Here is a 9,075-nt window from a genome sequence, read left to right as displayed (position 1 = left end):
GGTGACCAAGGCACCGCACGGGGAACTGGGGGCCATGGCGCGTCCAGGTTTGGGCCCGTGGCACTGGCAGTCAGCACAGGCGGCTGAGGCCCACAGCAGTAGCAGCCCTACACTGACCGCTTGGTGCAATTCCTGGCGCTGCCCACTGGGTAGGGATCAGCACCGAGAGGGCTGCCAGCCGAGGGGGCAGAGGCCAGCCATCCTGGTAACTTAGGACAACAAAGAGCCCGCCCCTGACTGAGGACATGTCCAATCAACAGCCTCTCCTCCCAAAGAACTAACGATTTCTTCCCGCCGATTCGTCAGCGGGACCTGTCAGTCAGAGAGTGCTCGCCCAGCCCCTGTGCAGAATGCCTGGGGCACATGACTGTGATGGAAGACTTGGCGCATGCGCACCAGTCCCAGGTGTGCCCCTGGGCGAGCTTTTGCCTCCTAGCACCCTGGCAGGCTCGAGGATCCCACCTTGGTATTCTCACCTGAGTAACCCTTTCTGTTTCGAGCTGGCAGCGCTTGTCCTCTCGCACACACTTAGGGATTGTCAAAGGTAGGGCATTTGTTTTCTTCACCGCCTCTGTCTGTGCTTGGGGTCGACTCGAGTTCCCTGGTGAGGAGGATACTGAGGCGCCCAAGAGAGGCTGAACCAAGGTCACACAGACTTAAGACTTGGTGCTGATAGGGTCCTCGCCTCTTCTCGCTCCAGGATTAAAGTGGGTTTTCTAAAAGTCTCCCAACAGGGCCCCCCCACCAGTCCAGAGGCACAGCCTTCTGGCCTATGTCTTAACTTTTGCCCTCCTCTTCCCCACGTTAATTTTGCATAGATTTAAAACTGCTTGCGGCCCAAGTCTCAGCACATAGGGGCCCCCTTTTGCCCGAGAGCCCCAGAGCATCCCTTAAATTCCTAAGATACTTATCTTTTGCCCTATGCTCTCATGACTTGTCTCCACGGCAAACTAGAGTTCCCTGAATATGGCCATCCCTTGTTCTCCATAGTAGGCCCCTAACCCTGGGCATGGCCTCAAGATTAGGATACCAAGGGCACCACAGCACCTGGTCCAACACCATATTATCGCAACTAGCTCTGACAACTTTGAGCTTTAGTTTCTCAGAGACTTGGTTGCTCTGCCTAGAGGTTGAGGATGAACAAGAGGCAGATTTAAGAAGCTCGTAGAACTAGCTTCCAAATGTATCTAAAGTTTCAGAGAAGCTAACACCCTTCCCCACCTCTGTGGTTGCCAGACTTGCATGTGGTGGACAGATGTAAGTTCAGGAAAAATATCCATAGACATTACAGTGAATAAATAAATAGATAAATGAGGCAAATACCAAACTGATTGTGGTTGTCAGCATTTAAATTCCTAGTGCTGAAGTGACTGAAGGAGACAAGATCAAGAGTTTATGTCAACCTGGATTACAAAACAAGTTGGTGACTTTCCTAGGCTACACAGTAATAGTGTCAAAAACAAAACGGGGCAGACAAAATAGCTCAGGGGACAACAGTGCCTGCCACACTAACGTGACTACAAAGGTGGATCCCTAAAACCGATGGTAGAAGGCCTGCAGACAGGACTCAGAGGTTAAAATCCTGAGATCAAATCCCTGCACACCCATGGGGCCTCAGGACCATCTAGAATGAGATCTTCTGGTGTGCAAGTACCCTCTACCGGTATACACATGTATATAGAGACAGAATATTGTATACATAATAAAGAAATAAATCTTTGAAAAGAAAATAAATATATGGAGGGAGAGGAAGTTGTCCCCTGACTCCAGCACTCTCTCTGATACGTGTTTATACATGTATTTATGCAAGTATATGTAAGTACACACCCAGAAAATAATATAAAACAGAGCAAATCATATTTTGTTGCTAAGGGCTATAATACTTTTGCAGTTCAAAGAGACTGTAATATTCTCCAGGAACCTAACTGTTTGATATATGTCTTATAAAGCTGGGGAGAACTTTGGAGTCTGGAGATAAGCAATCAAGATAAACGGACAGAATCTTAAACAGGGGAAAAGGCCATGGGATTCAGCTAGCGAGAAGAACCAGAGAACAAATTGAATATGGAATGGTCAGCAAACTATTCTGTTACTGAGTTCTAAGGATAATACCTGAAGAGGTGGGATGAAGCTAGCCACAATATTTTGGGTGCCATAGTAGGACATCAGATCACATTTTATAATCCTGTGGGCTATTCTGAGATTTCAATTTGTTATTAACAGTTTACAGTGCTAAGGGACCCCATGACTTTAATCTCAGCACTTGGGAGGCAAAGACAGGTAGTTCTTTGAATTTTTATTTTATAATATTTATTTTTATATTAATTGTGGGTCATTTATTTTATATCCCATCTGTACCCCTTGCCTCATTTCCTCCCAAACTCATTCTCCCTCTCTCATCTCCTCAACATGTCCCTCTCTAAGTCTACTGATAAGGAGGTCCTCCCACCCATTCATCTGATCCTAGTCTATCAGGTCTCATCAGGACTGGCTAAAATGACCTCCTTTGTGGCCTAGCAAGGCTGCTCCTCCCTCAAAGGTGGCGGTTCAAAGAGCATGCCGCTGAGTTCATGTCAGAGACAATCCCTGTTCCCCTTACTAGGGTAACCTACTTGGATGCTGAGATGCCACGGGCTATGTCTGATCAGGGGTTCTAGGTTATATCCATGCATGGTCCTTGGTTGGAGAATCAGTCTCAGAAAGGCCCCTGTGCCCAGATATATTTGGTCCTTGTGGCGATCCCATCCTCTCCATGTCTTAATAACTTCCCTTCTTTCATGAATCCCTGCACTCTGCCCAAGGTTTGGTTATGATTCTCAGCATCTGCTTTGATATACTGCTAGGTAGAGCCTTTCATAGGTCCTGTATGGTAGGCTGCTGTCCTGTTTCTTCTTTTCTCCTACTTCCCATGTCCATCCCATTTGTGTTTCTAAGTGAGGATTGATCAACTTATCCCAGAAACTCTTGTTTTTTAGCTTCTTTAGGTGTGCAGATTTTAGTATGTTTCTCTAATCTTATAAGTCTAGTATACTTTTCTAAGTGGGTATATACTGTGTGTGTCTTTCTGCTTCTTGGATACCTCAATCAGGAACAAGATCTCTGATTTTGAATCCAGCAGGGTGTACAGAGGGAATTTGAGGACAGCCAGGGTGCTGTGGAGAGTCTCAGAGAGAGAAAGAGATAGAGAGAGAGAGAGAGAGAGAGAGAGAGAGAGAGAGAGAGAGACTTAGAAAGAAAAAGCAAGCTGAGCTAGTTTAACACTTAAATCCAAGCATTCTGAGGATACAGGCAACTCTTGAGCCTTGGATACACAAGGAATGGGATCTCAAAAAAATCTAGAGTACTGAATAAGTGCTGAAACTTACAAATGAACTGTGCAAAGATAAAGACAGAAGACCTTGTACTATAATAATGCTCTTTATGTTGCAGCAATTAAAATGCCCAACACAAATGTGTTGTTATTATATTCGGGTAACTATTGAATCTAGCATCATTCCCTATTCATAAATATTCATGAGCTAGCAAAAGCATTAAACATGGATATTGAAATTCTCCTGCTTTCAGATTTTAGTGGGACTCCTGTCCTAACATGGGTTAGGTCACGGAGAAACTCCTTAGGATTGTATGTGAGGGTCAATGCTGACATTTTGATCAATCTATATCACTAAAAGATTCAATACCCAAAATGAGGTGAGAGTCTAACTTACTTTAGCAGCTCAGCAAAATCTGAAACCAGTGGACGATTTAATGTCCAACAAAGAAAAAAAGAAATGCAATGGGAACTTGACCTGGAACAATTTTGAGATACTATTCTATTATTATCTCTTCCTTTAAAAACTCCCCCCAAAAAACTTTATTTCCTCAAGGCTAAAACTGTATTCCTCATTTTACAAAAATGGCCCCGTGGAAGCGCAATGAAAAAAGGAACACTACTACTCAATTTCCATCTCCTCACAAGTGTAGCACTGGCAAAGAACAACAACCTGCTGACCCCTCAGACTGCATTCAGCCCCAGCCTCTCAAAAGTGTCTATCTCCAGAGCAGGGTGCAGGTTTCCCTCAAAATTAAACATTCACAGGCTACAGGATCCTAAAGGAAATAAAGAGTACTGCCTTGCTCGACGTCCTTAATCTCTCTTGTAGGTTTCATATGGTGACCAAAAACAAGACACCTGTGGGGAGAAGCTAAGGGCCCTTGGGGAAAACCATGGTTTAGAGCAGCCAGGACCCTTTCTTGAGCTATATCCTGTTTGGGTGATTCCCAGCCCCACCTGTAACATAAACAATAGAGCCAACAGGCTGTTTCGTGAAAGCATCAACAGCTTTTAGTAGTACTTTGGTTTCAAGACAGGGTCTTGCTGGGTAGCTCTGGCTGAACTGGCATCCCATGGCAATCTCCCTGCCTCAGGAGAGTGCATGAGGTCTCATTCCCTGTTTCAGTTCTGTTAAAAGTTGGTGGGATAGTTCAAGAATATTCACAATAAAAACGTTTTTCAATTGTCCTCGCATATTCCTATATCTATCTATTTCCTAACTGACTTCTCTTTATTGGACAAAATTAGGCATAGCTATGCTTATCCTCCCAAAGCGCACACTCCAGAAGTAGTGGTGGTCGAACACTACAGAACTTATACATCTAAAAAAGTTTGATAAAACAAAATAAGAACAACAAAACCCTCAGTTATTTTGGACATTTAGTTAGGTTTCCAAGAAGCAGTTAACAGTGAGTCCAGAGGAGCACAGAAGGCTCAGAGGGATCTCCGTGGAAAGAGCCAGGAGGAGGATCATCGCCCTACTGAAAACACAGGGCCCTGAATAACACCCTGCTTGGCTCAGAAGGCATTGTAGGCCTGTTTCCTCAAAACTTAGTCTCAGGCTTCCAGAAAAAAAATGACTCACAACCCTGTGGTGTGAGAGCGACTTAGGTACATGACTGATTTGGAGGACAGTTTAAACTGGGAGAACCAGCAGGCAGTGAGCACATCTTAGCACTCTGCATCTGAGGTACCCAGGGATTTGGACTGAAACGCAGGTTCACCTCTAACCCAATGGCCAGTCCCAGGGCACAGGGCTCTTGGACCTCCACCCGAGATGGATGCTCAGCCAGAGTCCTGACCCTGCCCTATGGAGGCCTGCTACAACCCTGCCCTGCAGCTGCGCCCTCCCCCCCCACCATGGGTGTCCTGCAGGTGTCTTTGCCTGATTCTTGTCACTCACTGGCCTGCCCCAGGCAGTGGATTCCAAAGCCCCCCCTGTTGTAAGTGGTTATTAATATTTACTACCGGTTTATCTTTTAGTAATGCTGCTGTTAATCCTCAGCAGCTGTATAACCAAATCACCACACAGAGACTGGGTTTTTAGTTAACCTAGAACACAATGCTGGGCAATATTTACTCCCTCCTAAACCTCCAAGCCCTCAGTTTCCTAACATTTATATTTCCCACATTATACTTGCGTTTTGTGAAATCTTATGTCTGGTTCATGCTCCAAGTCTTCCAAGCTCTCTCCTCTCGCTCTGCTCTCCTCGTGCTCCTCTCCTCGAGCTCCTCCTCCTTCTCGCCCCTTCCTGTTCTCTAGCTCCTCCCCTCTTTCCTGTCCTCTGGCACCTCCCATAGCACAACATTGTATCTAGTTGCTTTATTTGTGTCCTGTTTACACAAGAGTTGAGACAGGATGCTTATAGTGAGTATCACAATGCAATATCCAGATTGAAACCAGAGAGTTGGGGGTGGGGAAATCAGCAAATGAATTAACAAGGGTAAGGCATATACATTTTAAAAGAACATCATAACAACCCCCCCGCAATGGAACTGGGGACTGAGGTGTGTCCAGGTTTGGGCCCACTGCCCTGGCAGGCAGCACAGGCGGCTGAGCCCCACAGCAATAGCAGCCCTACACTGACCTCTTGGTCCAGCTCCTGGAGCTGCCCACTGAGTATGGATCAACAAGAGGGCTGCCAGCCGAGGGAGCAGTTGCCTGGCACCATCATAGAAAGCACCGAGCAGAATGCCTGGGCCACGTGACTGTGACGAAAGAATTGACACGTGCACACCATTCTCAGGTTTCCCTGTGGTGGAGCTTCTGCTCTCAGTAACTTGGCAGGCTAGAGCTGGCAGCACATATCCCCTCACACACACTTAGGGAAGGTCAAAGGTATGGTATTTGTTTCCTTGCCTGCCTCTGTGCTTCAAGTCTCAGCACATAGTGGCCATTTTTTGCCCCAGAGCCCCCGAGCATCCCTTAAATTCTTAAGACAGTATCTTTTGCCCAATGCTATCATGACTTGTCTCCAAGGCAAACTAGAATTCACTGAATATGGCCATCCCTTGTTCTCCACAGCAGGCCCCTAAACTTAGGCTTAGCCTCAAGATTAGGTAAGGGCACCACAGCAGCTGGTCCAACATCAAAATATCCCGACCAGCTCTGAGAACTTTGAGCTTTAGGTTCTCTGAGATTTGGTTGCTCTGTCTATAAGATGAAGATGAACAAGAGGCACCTGGTCCAACATCAAAATATCCCGACCAGCTCTGAGAACTTTGAGCTTTAGGTTCTCAGAGATTTGGTTGCTCTGTCTATAAGATGAAGATGAACAAGAGGCAGATTTAAGAATCTGTTGGAGTAAGGAGACTTTCTCAGGAAAAATAATCCATAAGCCACTCTCAGGCTGCTGATTCTGAAGCTTCTAACACTCTTGTTTTGAATGGAAGCCCATTAAGAGAGAAAATTCAGTGATGAGGAACACTTGCTGTTCTTGTAGACAACTTGAGGTCTGTTCTCAGCCACAGCTGAGCAGCTCACAGTAACCTGAAACTCCAGTTTCATGGGATTCAACACCATTTTCTGGCCACCATATACACCAGCACACACGTGGCATATATGCACAAAGACACACGTGTACATGTAAGCATAATTTACGGTGTTCTTCCTGGAAATGGTGTAGTAGTACACACCTCCAGTCTGTTGAGGGGCAGAGGATAGCCAATCTCTAAGTCTGAGGTATACACAGTGAATTCCAAGCTGGCAAGGACTGCATAATGAGATCTCGTCTCTAAAATAATAAAGATCAGAGGGGTCTTCTTTTTTATCCATAGAGGACGTTCATATTGTTCCTAGGCCCGGGTCAGCTTACTGGCTCCACAATGGAGATTGTCCAATTCTCTGAAAGGGTTCAAGCCCCCCGATTTGACATAGGGGGAAGATTAAAATAACTTGAAACTGCCAGGCATGGTGGTGCATGCCTCTAATCCCAGCACGCTGGCAGGCAGTGACAGGTGGATCTCTGAGGTCAAGGCCAGCATGGTCTACAAATCGAGCCCAGAATTCCCAGGGCTACATGGAGAAACAGTCTCTAAAAACAAACAAACAAACAAACAAACAAGCAAACAAACAAAATAACACAGAAGCCAATATTGGCCTGGAGAGTGCTCCATGCTTAATGCTCTTCCAGAGGACCCTGGTTTAATTCCCAGCAGTCAGTGGCTTACAATTGTATCTACACTCCCAGAGAAGCTAAGACCCTTTCCTACCTCTGAAGTTGCCAGACTTGCATGTGGTGGACAGACCTACCTTGAGGCAAAATATCCATATACATTACACTGAATATATAAATACATAAATAAGGCAAATATCAAACTGAATGTGACTGTCCACATTTATAATCCTAGCACTGAAGTGAAAGAGGGAAAGAAGATCAAAAGTTTGATGTCAACCTGGATTCCAAAACGAGATAGTGACTTTCCTAGGCTACACAGTAATAGTGTCCAAAACAAACAAACAAACAAACAAACAAACAAAAAAGAATGGGACAGACAGAATGGCTCAGGTGACAATACTGCCTGCCACACTAACATGACTACAAAGGCGGTTCCCTAAATTTGATGGTAGAGGGGCTGCAGACAGGACTCAGTGGTTAAATTCCTGAGTTCAAATCCCAGCACTCACATGGGGGCTCACAACCATCTAAAATAAGATCTTCTGGTGTGCAGGTGCCCTCTACTGTTGTACAGGAGTACATACAGACCGAATATTATATACATAATGAATATATATATATAATTAAATCTGTAAAAAGAAAAAAATACATGGAGGGAGAGGAAGTTGTCCCCTGACTCCAGCACTCTCACTGATATGTGTTTATACATGGATGTATGCAAGTATATGTACACACACACACACACCCCAAACAATAAAATAAAACAGAGGAAATCTCCTGTTGCTTAAAGACTATAATGCTTTTGCAGTTCAAAGTGACTGAAATATTTTCCAGGAACGTACATGTTTGAAATATGTCTTATAAAGCTGGGGAGAACTTTGACTGGACCCTGGAGATAAGCAATGAAGGTAATGGGACAGAATCTTAAACAGGGGAAAAGGCCATGGGATTCAGCCAGTGAGAAGAACCAGGGAACAAAATGCATATGGAATGCTGAGCAAGCTATTCTGTTACTCAGTTCTAAGAATAAAACCTGAAGAGGTGGGTTGAGTCTAGCAACAACATTTCGGGTGCCATAGTAGGACATCGGATCTCATTCTATAATCCTGTGGGCTATTTTTTTTTCCTTGAGGCAGGGTTTTTCTTAGAATGTATGGTAGCCCTGACTATGCTGGAATTCACTTTGTAGACCAGGGTGGTCTCAAACTCAGAGATCTGCCTGCCTCTCTCTGTGTATATTTCTGACCAGTGTAAATTATCTGCCATCTGAGATCTCAATATGTTATTAACAGTTTACAGATGCCCAGAGAGCCCATGACTTTAATCCCAGCACTTGGGAGGCAAAGACAGGTAGATCTCTGATTTTGTTATTTTATAATATTCATTTTTATATTAATTACGGGTCATTTACTTTATCCCATCTGTAGCCCCTTCCCTAATTACCTCCCAATCTCACCCTCCCTCCCTCCCTCATCTCCTCAACATGCCCCTCTCTAAGTCCACCGATAGGGGAGGTCCTCCCACCCTTCCATCTGAACCTATTCTATAAGGTCTCATCAGGACTGTCTGCAATGCCCTCCTCTGTGGCCTAGCAAGGCAGCTCATCCCTCAAAGGGGGCAGGTCAAAGAGCCTGCCACTGAGTT

This window comes from Meriones unguiculatus, chromosome X (genome assembly GCF_030254825.1).
Source record: "Meriones unguiculatus strain TT.TT164.6M chromosome X, Bangor_MerUng_6.1, whole genome shotgun sequence".
In the NCBI taxonomy this organism is placed as follows: Eukaryota; Metazoa; Chordata; class Mammalia; order Rodentia; family Muridae; genus Meriones; species Meriones unguiculatus.
This window is presented reverse-complemented; position numbering follows the sequence as displayed.